This window comes from Bombina bombina, chromosome 3, assembly GCF_027579735.1.
Source record: "Bombina bombina isolate aBomBom1 chromosome 3, aBomBom1.pri, whole genome shotgun sequence".
Classification (NCBI taxonomy): domain Eukaryota; kingdom Metazoa; phylum Chordata; class Amphibia; order Anura; family Bombinatoridae; genus Bombina; species Bombina bombina.
This window is the reverse complement of record NC_069501.1, coordinates 799,891,872-799,906,404: the sequence shown is the minus strand read 5'-3', so window position 1 is coordinate 799,906,404 and position 14,533 is coordinate 799,891,872. Positions and strand designations below refer to the sequence as shown.

Below are 14,533 nucleotides of genomic sequence, written 5' to 3'. Positions count from 1 at the left end.
TCTCAGGAGGTGAGATTACCAATCAATATTTTGGAACTCCGTGCAATTTTCAGAGCTCTTCAGTCATGGCCTCTTCTAAAGAGAGAATCGTTCATTTGTTTTCAGACAGACAATGTCACAACTGTGGCATACATCAATCATCAAGGAGGGACTCACAGTCCTCTGGCTATGAAAGAAGTATCTCGGATACTGGTATGGGCGGAATCCAGCTCCTGTCTAGTTTCTGAGGTTCATATCCCAGGTATAGACAATTGGGAAGCTGATTATCTCAGTCACCAAACGTTACATCCGGGCGAATGGTCTCTTCACCTAGAGGTATTTCTTCAGATTGTTCAAATGTGGGGACTTCCAGAAATAGATCTGATGGCTTTTCATCTAAACAAGAAACTTCCCAGGTATCTGTCCAGATCCAGGGATCCTCAAGCGGAAGCAGTGGATGCATTGTCACTTCCTTGGAAGTGGTATCATCCTGCCTATATCTTTCCGCCTCTAGTTCTTCTTCCAAGAGTAATCTCCAAGATTCTGAAGGAATGCTCGTTTGTTCTGCTGGTGGCTCCAGCATGGCCTCACAGGTTTTGGTATGCTAATCTTGTCCGGATGGCCTCTTGCCAACCGTGGACTCTTCCGTTAAGACCAGACCTTCTGTCGCAAGGTCCTTTTTTCCATCAGGATCTCAAATCCTTAAATTTAAAGGTATGGAGATTGAACGCTTGATTCTTAGTCAAAGATGTTTCTCTGACTCTGTAATTAATACTATGTTACAGGCTCGTAAATCTGTATCTAGGAAGATATATTATAGAGTCTGGAAGACTTACATTTCTTGGTGTCTTTCTCATCATTTTTCCTGGCATTCTTTTAGAATTCCGAGAATTTTACAGTTTCTTCAGGATGGTTTGGATAAAGATTTGTCTGCAAGTTCCTTGAAAGGACAAATCTCTGCTCTTTCTGTTCTTTTTCACAGAAAGATTGCTAATCTTCCTGATATTCATTGTTTTGTACAAGCTTTGGTTCGTATAAAACCTGTCATTAAGTCAATTTCTCCTCCTTGGAGTTTGAATTTGGTTCTGGGGGCTCTTCAAGCTCCTCCGTTTGAACCTATGCATTCATTGGACATTAAATTACTTTCTTGGAAAGTTTTGTTTCTTTTGGCCATCTCTTCTGCTAGAAGAGTTTCTGAATTATCTGCTCTTTCTTGTGAGTCTCCTTTTCTGATTTTTCATCAGGATAAGGCGGTGTTGCGAACTTCTTTTAAATTTTTACCTAAGGTTGTGTATTCTAACAACATTAGTAGAGAAATTGTGGTTCCTTCATTATGTCCTAATCCTAAGAATTCTAAGGAGAGATCATTGCATTCTTTGGATGTAGTTAGAGCTTTGAAATATTATGTTGAAGCTACTAAGAATTTCCGAAAGACTTCTAGTCTATTTGTTATCTTTTCTGGTTCTAGGAAAGGTCAGAAGGCCTCTGCCATTTCTTTGGCATCTTGGTTGAAATCTTTAATTCATCATGCTTATGTTGAGTTGGGTAAAACTCTGCCTCAAAGGATTACAGCTCATTCTACTAGGTCAGTTTCTACTTCCTGGGCGTTTAGGAATGAAGCTTCGGTTGATCAGATTTGCAAAGCAGCAACTTGGTCTTCTTTGCATACTTTTACTAAATTCTAGCATTTTGATGTGTTTTCTTCTTCTGAAGCAGTTTTTGGTAGAAAAGTACTTCAGGCAGCTGTTTCAGTTTGATTCTTCTGCTTATAATTTCAGGGTTTTTTTTCATTATAAAATTTAAACTTTATTTTGGGTGTGGATTATTTTCAGCGGAATTGGCTGTCTTTATTTTATCCCTCCCTCTCTAGTGACTCTTGCGTGGAAGATCCACATCTTGGGTAGTCATTATCCCATACGTCACTAGCTCATGGACTCTTGCTAATTACATGAAAGAAAACATAATGTATGTAAGAACTTACCTGATAAATTAATTTCTTTCATATTAGCAAGAGTCCATGAGGCCCACCCTTTTTTGTGGTGGTTATGATTTTTTTGTATAAAGCACAATTATTCCAATTCCTTATTTTTTATGCTTTCGCACTTTTGTCTTATCACCCCACTTCTTGGCTATGCGTTAAACTGATTTGTGGGTGTGGTGAGGGGTGTATTTATAGGCATTTTGAGGTTTGGGAAACTTTGCCCCTCCTGGTAGGAATGTATATCCCATACGTCACTAGCTCATGGACTCTTGCTAATATGAAAGAAATGAATTTATCAGGTAAGTTCTTACATAAATTATGTTTTTCTGTAGTGTAGCTGCCCCCATCCATACCCTACACCCTCCCCCTCCCACATCACACCCAGATCACTCCTTGATCACCCCTCCTCTGTACCCACCACTCTCTTCCAGCAAAAAAAAATTCACATCACAATTGCCTTAGATCGCGATCGCGCGCACGTGCGAACGCACACCCGCCCCTCACCTCCAGCGCGCGCTCCCGCCACCCGGCATATTAAACAACCCGAAGGAAGTTCCCCAGTGATGGCTCCCACCCACCAACGATCAGCACCATCACTGGCCGATGCAGAGAGGGCCACAGAGTGGCTCTCTCTGCATCGGTGTTTCTAAAATGGTATTGCAGTGATGCCTCAATATCGAGGCATCACTGCAATACCTTGAAAGCGGCTGGAAGTGATCAGGATCGCTTCCAGTCGCTTGAAACCCTTAATGACGTACAGGGTATGTCGCTGGTCTTTAAAGACCAGCTTTTTTAAGACGTACCCTGTACGACATGCATCATTAAGGGGTTAAAATTAGTTCTCCAACCATGTCTGTGAAAAAACAGTAGACTGTTGGTTTAATATTCAGCTAAAAGACAAAATGGAACCTGATCCAATATGTCATTCAGGTATAGAGCCACTGAACTACAAGGGTTCTTATTACAGACAAAATAGCTCTCAGAATCTTCATAAAAATTCTGGGAGCTGTAGAAAAACCAAATGGAATCGCCACAAGCTAAAAAGTTTGTCCTTGAAAGGCAAAATTTAGAACTGGAAATTACCTAGTAATAGAAAGATAGGCAACCTTCAAATTTGACATAAATTTGGCCCAGTTGAATAAAATGTATAATTTTCCAGTTTCTCGCTATTTTAAATTAGTAAAATAAATAAATGTATTAAAGAGACAGTCTAGTCAAAAATAAACTTTCATGATTCAGATATGGCACAACAACTTTCCAATTTACTTTTATCATCATTTTGTGCTTTGTTCTCTTGGTATTCTTAGGTGAAAGCTAAGCCTAGGTAGGCTTATATGTTAATTTATTAGTCCTTGAAGGCTGCCTCTTATCCTAATGCATTTTGAAATTGTCTTCACAGCTAGAGGGCATTAGTTCATGTGTGTCATATAGATAACATTGTTCTCATGCCCATGGAGGTACCAGGAGTCAGCACTGATTGGCTAAAATGCAAGTCTGCAGAGACTTAGATACAAGGTAATCACAGAGGTAAAAGGTGTATTAATATAACTGTGTTGTTATGCAAAACTGGGGGATGGGTAATAAAGGGATTATCTTTCTTTTTAAACAATAACAATTCTGGTGTAGACTGTTCCTTTAAGTACAGAGTACATCAGAAAAATCCTTCTTTCATTGAAACAATGGAAAACAATGAAATTAAATCCTTGGCCTTGTTCCAAAAACAAGAGCTAAAACAGCTATACAATTCAGAAAGTCTTTTGGAACATGAGACAAAAGATCTTCTTCTTGAGTAGGCCTTTAATTGGAACCTATTCTGTAATCTTGGGAAACTGATTTTAGAACTCATAGACCTTGGAAAGCGGGAACTAGGCTTTCTGAAAAAAAGCTGCAAGTTTCTGTTGACACGTAAATTGCATTGTCATACAGTAATGTGTAAAGGTATCATTTACATTATACCTTTGATGTAGGTGGTGATGCTGCTTTGACTATTATCTACAGTAACAGAGAAGCATAATCACCCACTGAAATGTATGGTAAAACATCTCTCAGCTATGCAGTGTTTAATCAATTCTGTAATCCCTTTTGAATATTTTGCTGGGATTCTTGACATCGCAATGGATCCCTTTTGAATATCTCACCGCCTTGGGGCACTTTTGATGATCAGGGCATGGGAGTGATTCTGTCACTGCCCCATACACCAATCTCCCCTGTCTCCCCTCCTTTTCACCCTCCTCTTGGGAGTCAAAGATAAGATTTGAATACCAAAGAGTTGGGAGATATATTTAGTGCTCTTGGGAATCTTTGCCTCCTCCTAGTGGCCAGGAATTGAATTCCCGCCAATGTAAGTATTCACTTTGGTCCAATATGATCACATGATGGTTCACATAGCTCAGTATATTGTAACATTTGTTTTCATAGCCAAATCTTTTTTAATAACAGTGGTTTCAAACACAATAACATTTGATGCATGTTATTTTCTTCAGATTTGGCATTTACAAGTATCAATATAAGAGAGGTACTACATATCATCTTACCTGCTGTATGTTTTTTTTTATATGCATACTTTGTAATATATAAGTAATCTTTGAGAATTATGGGCTACTTACATTTCTACAAGATTATAACCTATATACTATTATGTAATCTTCTTTGTGTTGTGTGCAAAGGTTTTTCAGTGAATACGTTATTATACAAACTTTTGATCTGATAGCGGATTATGTACACCAAAGGAAAAATTGTGCATTGTTTTTGAAACTCATACGAAAATGTATATATAAGGTGGGCAATCCTTTTCAAATGGATATTACCATTTATAGATGGTACCTACACCTCATTTATATTGAGAGCTCTAAATGTGAGTGTCATCCCTTTGGTTATTGGACTTTCAATCTATTAAATGGTTATACACTATTGCCGTTCTTTCTTCATTCTTATTTACATATCAAATACAAGGTTATTACAGAAGCTACAAAATTGTAGACCCAGTTGTACGTTACTTCAGGAGACTGGAGACCAAAAACTGAAGGAATGAAAGATGCCTTTCTCTGAAACACCTTATCTCGATTGAAGTGAAAGTATGTGAATAGAATTTCCGAGGGGGGGGATACTTGGTTGTCATTTTGTCATCTTGCACTACGGATTCAACATTTATATTTTTTATAAAGAACTTCTGCTTTGCTGTCTCGCTCAGGGGCGTTTTATGGCCTAGGCCAACAAGGCCGGTGCCTAGGGCAGCAGAATTGGGAGGGGCAGCACATCTGCCCTATCCTCTCTCTAAAACCCAGCACACATTACAGTGAGCAATAAAGTACAGGCTTTTACAGAAAAGACAAGGAACGTGCACTGATTAAGGTCACTCTTCACAGGCAGTGCGCCTTAAAACCGTTGTTTCATTTAGAGCTTCCGGCATTTTTGCAGTGGAAGCGTTCTTGGTGAGAAACTTGCCGGGGATATGCTGACAAGGTGAGGCTGGAGAGAAGACCTTGTGCCGATATGCTGCCTCAGACTGGATGCGTCTGTGCACTGCTTAGATCAGCCTGTGATGTCTAAACTCTAATAGCTAGCTTTCTCTGCATTCATGAACCCACTGAGTTACTTGAATGATGGTAATTACTGTATGTTGTTGCATGTGAAGGTCAGTGATAGTTTCAAAGTGTATTCTTCTTTCCCTCCCTTCCTCTTCTCTCTCTTCTTTCCCTTTCTCCCTCCCTTCCTCCCTTCTTTCTCTCAACTCCCTCCCTTGCTCCCTTCTTTCACTCCTTTCTTTCCCTTCCCTCTTTCCCTCCCCCTTTTCTCCTCTCACTCCCCAATTTTCTCTTTGCTCTCTTTCTGCCTTCCTTTCTTCTTTCCTTTCTCTCCCTTTTCTCAGGGAGAAAATGGTATGAGATGCATGCAATTCAACCCAACTGCATGCAAGTGTTTTGCTAGCCCATTATCTCTCGAATTGTTATGAAAAAAAAAATTTTTTTACATGCTGACCCCAAAATAATATTAAGGGGACAAAGGCCTAAAACCTTCTTTTTTTTTTTTTTTTTTGGGGGGGGGCAGAATTTTGAGTGCCTAGGGCAGCACAAAACCTAAATACACCACTGGTCTCGCTCCTTTGTTTCTTATACACTTGGGAACAGGGTATTTGCAGAAAAGGATACCCAATCTGTTTATTTAAAGACTTAGTTGAACAGATTTAAACTGCATTTATACTGTATTCATACCTTCAGGCATTGAGTTTTATGTAGGCATACTCATACATTAATTTTTGTTGAACGGGTGGTGGCCAAGCTGTCTTAACCCCAAGCGTATCCACTATGCTATGGTTTGATATTCTACTTTCTCAATACACTCCTAATTGTTGATGATGCTGATGAAAACATAAGTGAGGTTGAGGGTGGAAGTTTCAGTCACATTAAGAAAAAATATAATTAAACTTGTACAAAAAAAGAAAACACACTTTTTGGGTATGGACTTTTTTTGTTTTCATGTAAACTAAAGTTACTTTCTGTGACAGCATTGCCTGTGGAAAAAAAATACAAACAAATAACGTGATTTACATTAGAGCACAAAAACTTTTAAATATAAGTTGAATAAAGCAAATTTACCTATAAGGAACTCAAAAGTCTAACAATGGTTCCAAAAGGAGTGGGAAACTGCAAAGCAGTGGTTAAAACATAATCCATTAACAGTTCTGTATACTCAACCAGTGATATATCTAATCCCTCATCTGGAAAAGTGAGTGCAATGCATGGTGATACTAAGTACCACATATTTTACTGGATGTCAAATGGTTAAATAATGCCCTGCTAGTCTAAGGGGTCCTTCTAAAAAGCCTTGCAAGATCAAGCTGGCTGTTGTAGGAGATATATCAAGATGAAAGTCTTAAAATGTTTATCTAATAATAAGTACTTGTTTCACCTGTGAGATCCCACTGTGCATTAATTATATTTCCCCACCACAATAACATTGTTAATTGCATGTGCGCCTATTTAATTAACGTTTTTTTATTTCTAAGAGAAATGTGCCGAAGATTTCAATGTTATCAAAAGCTTCGCATTATTCTTTTATTTTCAAGACGTATTTGTACTGCTATAATACAGACATTTTATCCAGAATAAATCAATATGAACAAAGGATTAATTGTGTACTCATTGCAAACCATATTAAACTGGGCATAAATACACAGAAATGTTTGAAATGTAGAAGCCAAATTCAGTGAGTTTTATTATACTTTTGTAAGAGGATTTCCAAACCCTGAATCAGTATCATTTATACCTTTTTGTTAATCTAGTGAATATCTGTATTTTTGCTTTATCTTTGCTGAAGGATAACAGACAGCACTGTTTGCATGTTAATGTTAGTCTTCAAAGTTGCATTCATTGGGCAACAGGAGACTGAAAAGAATTAAAGATACTAAATTGAAGCTGACGCGTTTTATCCTCTAGGCAGTCAGCAGCATCCCAGGGGATTGCCATTTACCATTCCTAATGTAATGTACTTTCACTTCAGTGGAATGAAACTAAATGAGCCTCCTAGATGCCGGCTTACTACTGATTTGATTCTATGATATGAAATTTAGACACTTTGGCTGATAGGATAAGTGATTTCTTGAGAGTTAATTTATGTACATTAGTGCATAGCTTCCCTTGAAATTGTATGCAGCTTTATTGTAATAAAGGGACACTTTGATATTGTTATATAAAATGTGTAATTATGTGTAGAAGAAAACAACAACTCTGCAATTTACTTTTTTTTTCTCTACTTTTTTTGTAGTTTAAATATAGAAACTGGGGGTTTTCCACTTCTGAGAACTCAAAGTGCACAAAGCAGGGTTCACAAACCTATCTCTGCCACTTATCTGTACTTAACTAGCTACAGTAGAGATGAATAGATAAGAACTGCAAAACAATAAAGAGTTTGGTAACATAATGGCCATGGCTAGCTTTGCCTATTTGAGTAACCAGACCAGATTGCCTCCACCAAAGTAGACAAGTGATGGGTGGATTTGGCTATTGATGCAGTAAACAAGGCGCAAATGCAATCAAATCATTTTCAAACTTAAAAAGGCGAGTTTACTACAAGACTGCACAAAATATTGTAATTACAAAGTGCATTGAAACACTTTAAGAAGAAAACATGTAAAATCATATGTATGCAATATTAATATTTAATAAAGTGTTATAGTGTATATTTACTGTAAATATTTCAAATTCCAATGTTCTGCACATAGCGGAATATGTCCTATGTATTTATAAATAGATATTCCTATATATAACTGAATATATCTATATATATATATATAGATAGATAGATAGATAGATAGATAGATAGAGACGAGTGCACTGTCACAAACATATGATATACTGTGCAAAAAAATCAGATATGTGTAGAAATATTTATATCTGAATAAATAGAACATATTCTGTTATGTGAAGAACGTTGGAATGTGAAACATTTCATATTTTCATGTTGGGTTAGCGCACGTAAGAATATGCAATCGGATTTGTGTGCGAGTTGGGTGTTTGGTTCTTTTTTCCACTTTTTTTCTCCATTGACTTCTATGGTGGAATACATGAACACAAACGCAATATTCTAATTTTGGCTTTTTGCACTCATCAGGTAAACAGGTCTCATGGATATCAAACAATTGTAAACACAACACAGTTTTATCCAAAAAACAAATCTTTATTAAATATGTGTGTGGCACAATTATTTGCTCTCCTATGAAGTCATATGAGAAAAATATATTTGTATATTCCCATTGATATTTTACATTTTTTAGTACATCTGGGTGACTAAGAACAGAAAATTGTTCAAGAATGACTTCCAGTTTCAAAGGGGTATAAATATGAGGTAACACATAGACCAAATTCATCACAATGGGTAGGACTAAGGAATATAGCTGTGATGTGCGGCAAAAGGTTGTTGAGCTTCACAAAATGGGAAGTGACTATACGAAAATAGCAAAAGCATTGAAAATGCCAATTTCCACCATCATGGAAATAATTCTGAAGTTCCAGTCAACCGGAAATGTTATGAATCAACCTGGAAGAGGGTGTGCATCTATATTGTTTAATGCACTGTGAAGAGGATGGTTTGAGTGGCCAAAATATCTCCAAGGATCCTAGCTGGAGAATTGCAGAAGGTAGTTGCATCTTGGGGTCAGAAAATCTACAAAACCACAATCCGACGTCACCTACACCACCACAAGTTGGAAGGGTATGAAGAAAAAAGCCTCTACTCTCCAAAGCAAACTCAGGTGTCTTCAGTTTGCCAGTTACCTTCAGTTTTGTCAGTTAATCTGATCTATGGTCAGATTAAACCAAAATAGAGTTTTTGGCAATAAACACCACAGGAGGGGTTTGTTGCACACAGAGAGGTAGCCATATAGTAGCCATATGGAAAAGTACCTCAGGCCCATGGTTAAATATGGTGGTGGCTCTTTAATTTTTTGTGACCTGGTTATTTTGTTAGGATACATGGCATCATGGACTTTATTAAAGATCAACAGATATTAAATGAAAACCTTAAACATAAAAATCAACACAGAAATGGTTTACTGACCAAAAAATCAAGGCCATGACCATCCCAGTCCCCTGACTTGAATCCCATAGAAAACCTGGGGGTTGAACTAAAGAGGACAGTCAACCAGCGTCAACCTAGAAATCTGAGGGATCTGGATAGATTCTGTATTGAGGAATGGTCTCAGCTCCCTTGCCATGTATACTCCAACCTCATCAGGCATTATAGGAAAAGATTCAGAATTCTGCCACACATATATTTAACAAATATTTTTTTATCTTGGTTTATCTTCGATAAACCAGTGTTGTGTTTGCAATTGTTTGATATCCATGAGAGCAGTGTATGTTTGTGTATTTTTTAACAAAATAACAAAAGGGTAAACAATAAAGACAAATTTTCACAGCCTTCTTTGCTCATATTAACCAAGGGTGCCAATATTAGCGGAGGGCACTGTATGTGTGTACATATGTATTTATGTATTTATATGTGTATATATGTATTTACAGACATATACAGTATACACATATAAACAAATAAATACATATGTATAAATATATATATATATATATATATATAAGGGCATTGGAGTCAAATGCAGTTAAGTAGATGAAAACATGTATATATCTATACCTATATATAATCAGGTAAATGTATATATATATATTTATATATATATATATATATATATATATATACACACACATTTACCTGATTATATATAGGTATAGATATATACAGATACATATAGGGATATCTATTTATAAATTCTTAGAACATGTTCTGCTATGTGCAGAACATTGGAATGTGGAATATTTAAAGTAGATATCCCTATATGTATCTGTATATATCTATACCTATATATAATCAGGTAAATATATATATATATATATATATATATATATATATATATATATATATATATATATACTGAAATATGTGCACTCCCACGAAGGATAAATTTCAATTTTGCCAGGGTGCTATAGAAAGTTCAAATATCCAAGTTATAACACAAACACTCACTGGACATGATACAGGTGAAATAAAAAGTGTTTTATTCCATATAAACACGTGCATTATTATGGAATAAAACTTAATAATAAGTTATTATGGAATAACCCTTTTTATTTCACCTGTATCAAATCCAGTGAGTACTTGTGTTATAACTTGGATATATATATATATATATATATATATATCCTATATAATGAAAGGCCAAGTGTGTTTGTCCGAAGCTGTCATGCGCAGTAGAGACAGCACAAGGACAAACACACCTGGCCTTTGAGCCCCTAGCTGAAGATCTGCGCCGCGGTAGAAGTGGGCGTGACCGGGTTTTAAGGGGCGTGGCTGGCTGTGAATGTCCGTGAATGGGCGTGGCCGGTGTGAAGGGTGCCTGGTCGGGCGCAGTCACGCGATAGATGGAAGATGGGAGAGAGATAGAGAGAGGGGAGAGAGATAGAGAGGGGGGAGAGAGATAGAGAGGGGTGAGAGAGAGAGGGGGAGAGAGACAGCAAAAGAAAGGGGGGAGAGAGACAGCAAAAGAGAGAAGGGGAGAGAGACAGCAAAAGAGAGGGGGGAGAGAGACAGCAAAAGAGAGGGGGGAGAGAGACAGCAAAAGAGAGAGGGGGAGAGAGACAGCAAAAGAGAGGGGGGGAGAGAGACAGCAAAAGAGAGAGGGGGAGAGGGACAGCAAAAGAGAGGGGGGATAGAGACAGCAAAAGAGAGAGGGGGAGAGAGACAGCAAAAGAGAGGGGGAGAGAGCGCAAAAAGAAAGGGGGGAAGAGCGCAAAAGAGAGGGGGAGAGAGAGAGCAAAAGAGAGGGGGGTGAGAGAGCAAAAGAGAGGGGGGTGAGAGAGCACAAAAGAGAGGGGGGAAGAGAGAGCGCAAAAGAGGGGGAGAGAGAGTGCAAAAGAGAGGGGGGAGAGAGACAGCAAAAGAGAGAGGGGGAGGGAGACAGCAAAAGAGAGGGGGAGAGACAGCAAAATAGAGGGGGAGAGAGCACAAAAGAAATGGGGGAAGAGCGCAAAAGATAGGGGGAGAGAGAGCGCAAAAGAGAGGGGGGAAGAGAGAGCGCAAAAGAGGGGGGGGGAGAGAACCCAAAAGAGAGGGGGGGAGAGAGACAGCAGAGAGAGAGAGGGGGAGAGAGACAGCAAAAGAGAGGGGGGGAGAGACAGCAAAAGAGAGGGGGGAGAGAGACAGCAAAATAGAGGGGGGATGGAGACAGCAAAATAGAGAGGGGGAGAGAGACAGCAAAAGAGAGGGGGGAGAGAGAGCGCAAAAGAGAGTGGGTGAGAGTGCAAAAGAGAGGGGGAGAGAGAGCACAAAAGAGAAGGGGAGAGAGAGCACAAAAGAGAGGGGAGAGAGAGCACAAAAGAGAGGGGGTGAGAGGGGGGAGAGAGCGCAAAAGAGATGGGCGGAGAGAGAGAGCGCAAAAGAGATGGGGGAGAGAGCGCAAAAGAGAGGGGGAGAGAGAGAGCGCAAAAGAGAGGGGGAGAGAGAAAGCGCAAAAGAGAGGGGGAGAGAGAGCGCAAAAGAGAGGGGGAGAGAGAGAGCGCAAAAGAGAGAGGGGAGAGAGAGAGCGCAAAAGAGATGGGGGGAGAGAGAGCGCAAAAGAGAGGGGGAGAGAGAGAGCCCAAAGAGAGGGGGGAGAGAGAGAGAGCCCAAAAGAGAGGGGGGGAGAGAGAGAGCGCAAAAGAGAGGGGGAGAGAGAGAGCTCAAAAGAGAGAGAGAAAACGCAAAAGAGCGGGGGGGAGAGAGAGAGTGCAAAAGAGAGAGGGAGAGAGTGTAAAAGAGAGGGGGGAGAGAGAGAGCTCAAAAGAGAGTGGGGAGAGAGAGAGCGCAAAAGAGAGGGGGGGGAGAGAGAGCGCAAAAGAGAGGGGGAGAGAAAGAGAGCGCAAAAGAGAGTAGGGAGAGATTGAGAGCAAAAGAGATGGGGAGAGAGAGAGAGCGCAAAAGAGAGGGGGGGAGAGAGAGAGCGCAAAAGAGAGGGGGGGAGAGAGAGAGCTCAAAAGAGATGGGGAGAGAGCTCAAAAGAGAGGGGGAGAGAGACTGCAAAAGAGAGGGGGGAGAGAGCGCAAAAGAGAGAGAGCTCAAAAGAGAGGGGGGAGAGAGAAAGCTCAAAAGAGAGGGGGGAGAGAGAGCAAAAGAGAGGGGGAGGGAGAGAGCGCAAGAGGTGGGACCGCTGTACTGCAAAAAATGGCCCGTGTGAATGGGCTATAGGACTAGTATATATATATTTTTATATATATATATATATATATATATATATAAAGCAAGTTAGGTAGAAAGCACTCACTGGACTTTGGTCATCTCATAGCAAACTACGGCCTAGATTACAAGTTGTGCATAAGGACCGGCCAACGCTGCTTTTTAACGCCCGCTGGTATTACGAGTCTTGCAGGTACAGGTGTACCGCTCACTTTTTTGGCCAGACTCGGAAATACCGCAAATCCACTTATGTTAATTGCGCATCCTATATTTTCAATGGGACTTGCATAGCGCCAGTATTACGAGTCTGACCAAAAGTGAGTGGTAGACCCTCTCCTGTCAAGCCTGGTACCGCATTTAAAAGTCAGTAGTTAAGAGTTTTACACTACAACGCTGTAGCATAAAACTCTTAACTAAAGTGCTAAAAAGTACACTAACACCCATAAACTACCTATTAACCCCTAAACCGAGCCCCCCCCCACATAGCAAACACTAAAATAAATATTTTAACCCCTAATCTGCCGAACCGGACATCGCCGCCACTATAATAAATATATTAACCCCTAAACCGCTACACTCCCGCATCGCAAATACTAGTCAAATATTATTAACCCCTAATCTGCCATTCCTAACATCGCCGACACCTACCTACATTTATTAACCCCTAATCTGCTGCCCTCAACGTCGACGCCACTATATTAAATGTATTAACCCCTAAACCTAAGTCTAACCCTAACCCTAACCCCCCTATCAAATATAATTACAATAAATCTAAATAAAATTACTACAATGAACTAAATAATTCCTATTTAAAACTAAATACTTACCTATAAAATAAACCCTATGTTAGCTACAATATAGCAATAGTTACATTGTATTTAGCTTAGGTTTTATTTTTATTTTACAGGCAAGTTTGTATTTATTTTAACTAGGTAGAATAGTTATTAAATAGTTATTAACTATTTAATAACTAACTAGTTAAAATAAAGACAAATTTACCTGTAAAATAAAACCTAACCTAAGTTACAATTACACCTAACACTACACTATAATTAAATAAATTAACTAAATTAAATACAATTAAATAAAATAATCTAAAGTACGAAAAAAACACACTAAATTACAGAAAATAATAAAGAAATTACAAGATTTTTAAACTAATTACACCTACTCTAATCCCCCTTACAAAATAAAAAAGCCCCCCAAAATAAAAAAAGTGGGTCCATCTTCAAGACATCCGATGCGGAGCATCCTCTTTTTTCCACGGCCGACGACTGAATGAAGGTTCCTTTAAATGACGTCATCCAAGATAGCATCCCTTCAATTCCAATTTGCTGATAGAATTCTATCAGCCAATCAGAATTAAGGTAGAAAAAAATCCTATTGGCTGATGCAATCAGCCAATAGGATTGAGCTGGTATTCTATTGGCTGTTCCTATCAGCCAATAGAATGCCAGTTCAATCCTATTGGCTGATTGCATCAGCCAATAGGATTTTTTCTACCTTAATTCTGATTGGCTGATAGAATTCTGTAAAATCAGCCAATTGGAATTGAAGGGACGCCATCTTGGATGACGTCATTTAAAGCAACCTTCATTCAGTCATCAGCCATGGAAAGAAGAGGATGCTCCGCGTCGGATGTCTTGAAGATGGACCCGCTCCACGCCGGATGAAGATAGAAGATGCCGTCTTGATTAAGACTTCTGCCCGTCTGGAGGACCACTTCTGCCCAGTTGGATGAAGACTTCTGCTCGTCTGGAGGACCACTTCTGTCCGGTTGGGTGAAGACGTCTCCCGGTAAGGTGATCTTCAAGGGGTTAGTGTTAGGTTTTTTAAGGGGGTATTGGGTGGGTTTTA

General features: G+C 39.2%; 1 protein-coding gene across 1 annotated transcript in view; it reads right to left on the bottom strand.

Moving 5' to 3' along the window:
* GABRA5 (gamma-aminobutyric acid type A receptor subunit alpha5) overlaps window positions 1-14,533 on the bottom strand; it is a 459,391-nt gene that overhangs the window by 330,174 nt on the left and 114,684 nt on the right. The window lies entirely within an intron of this gene.